This window comes from Prunus mume, unplaced genomic scaffold (genome assembly GCF_029339155.1).
Source record: "Prunus mume cultivar Tortuosa unplaced genomic scaffold, ASM2933915v1 scaffold20, whole genome shotgun sequence".
In the NCBI taxonomy this organism is placed as follows: Eukaryota; Viridiplantae; Streptophyta; class Magnoliopsida; order Rosales; family Rosaceae; genus Prunus; species Prunus mume.
Genome location: NW_028296566.1, coordinates 20001 through 22500, shown reverse-complemented (window position 1 = coordinate 22500; position 2500 = coordinate 20001).

The following is a 2500-nucleotide window of genomic DNA, read 5'->3' as shown; positions in this document are numbered from 1 at the left end:
AGGAAAGAAATAGGTTATGTGATAGATAGTGATCTAGCTTTCTTCTATATTTTTATACTTTTTACTTAACTTAATGAAGAGCAACAAAAGAAAGAATAGGTTTTTTATTTTTTCTACATGTTAGTAGCATTTCTTTGATACCTCCAAGGGGGTCTCTACATATTTTGCTTGTGCTTAATCTTTTCTGATTATACTAGAAATCGTATAAGAACTCGTTATAATTGGATTTATTGTATTATTTCATCAACGATGTTGGGTCAGAATCGCTTTTTGACTCTGCGCCAGTGATTCCACTATTATTTATTAGTGAACAATAATTGAATAATTCCTTCATAGAGATAGAGGACATAATTCACATGGATATAGTAAATCTCGCTTGGGCTGCTTTAATGGTAGTCTTTACGTTTTCCCTTTCACTAGTAGTATGGGGAAGAAGTGGACTCTAGAAGTACTACTAATTGAGTTTAGGAACTAAACTGTATCAATTTTTTTTTATAGATCGTTCGTCAAAGCTTTTTTATTTTAAATTTCACTATTTCAATTTAAAATTTAATTTTTAAATTGAAATAGAAAATATATTCATTTAGAAATTATCTTGGATTTTAGTGGAGTAATGTATTCTATGAATAATAAATAAATATGAAGAATACTCTTTCAATCAAAGAAATATTTCAATTACAAAGAAATATTTCAATTATTTCCGTGTTCGTATTTCGAAAGTAAAAAAACGTAAAAGGAATACAAAAGGTAGGAAATTTATTACAGCTGAATTCTTCATAAATTTTCTATTTCGATGAACTGACTCTTACCAAAGTCGTATTGTATATGGACCATGAGGAAGAACGGAACCCTTTTTATTTTACTTTTTATTTTGTTTACCTCTGTTTCAAAGATCAAAGAAAACCATTCTGTTATTCTGTTATTACATTACGTGGATACACATTTTCTATGGGAAACAACATAGACATTGTAGTTGTCCAACGAGATACTGCACATACTAAAATATTGTCTTGGGCGAGTCATGCGCACTTACCGTTTGTTTTATTATTTTAGAAATTTTATTTATGTTCTGCTTGTTTTAGAACCCATTTCATATCATGGTTCAAACGTTAAAAATCGACTCCGAAGAAGTTCCCGTGGATCATTTGTCAACTGCTCAATCAATGACTTCTTCGTCGGAATGCTAACAAAAAGATTATTTTATTATACCCATTATAGAAGTCATTGATTCTTTTGATCGGGATTCATATTGAAAATAATCAGAAATCTAGGAATTATAATCGCTTTTAATCGCTTTCGATTATTTAAAATTAATTGAAATCAACACAAATAGATAAAGCAAAGAAATAGAATTGGGACATTATATACATTATCACTATGTATATTCTATATATATATGTAATTGATTTCCCTATATATAGGAAAGGAATATGACGATACTATCGTAGATTGATCTATATTAAATTAACCTGTATTACAATACAACTTTATACACAATACTAGATAGTATGGTAGAAAGATTCAGATATTTCTTTCTACCATACTATCGTATCTTATAGAATACGGATGATTCTAGTCTGCCCATTTCATTTAAGACGCGAAATTTTAATCCTTTTCTTTCAATTATTGATAAGAACTAAAGAGTCAAGTTTAATTCAAACTAATCACCTTGGCTGACTGTTTTACGTATATTATAAGTAAAAAAGCGGTAGGAACTAGAATAAACAGTGCAGTAGCAATAAATGCGAGAATATTTACTTCCATAATCTCATTTGTTTAATTTTTCTTTAATTCAAAAATAACTCGGAGTTAATCCCATAGAGATAATAAATCTTTCGCCTGTAAATTCAATGGGATGAATTACATCTCGATGATATCGAATCGGATCAATATCATGAATAACAATATCTGAGCTATCAAATTGACTCATCGTCAAGAATTTAATAGTATAACATAGGAAGATCTTTTATCCATACCGAACTCAAAATTTGATTCCTAATCCAATCAAAAATTCCTTTATTTATTTATCATTCTTTTCCATTCTTTCTTTTCTATAACCTACTGCCCTCTTTGTACAATCATCTGATGAAGTATCATCTAACCGCCTTTCCACTTACCATTGGTTCTAAACAAACCCCACCAAACAATAGAAGCTAAATTTTAAAAAAGGGAAGGAGTTAAGTTCTAAACTCATTTTTTTAATGATCTAATCTTCTTGGAAAACAAAAGAAGTATGATAAAGATGAGTACAAGTTCCGGTATAAAAAAATATAATATTCCATCAAATTCACTATTTATATATATTTATATATAAATTTAAAAAGTTTGTTCTTTCAAGGAAAAAAACCTTAAAAAAATAAATTTGCATTCCCTCGCTAATAAAAAAGCGATCCCTGTTTGATCTTTATTTTTTTAATATCCTCTTTCCTTGGATTAGTAACAACACATATATAAAAGCTCAATGTGAAATTTGAATGAGATAGATTATTTCAAATTAGTA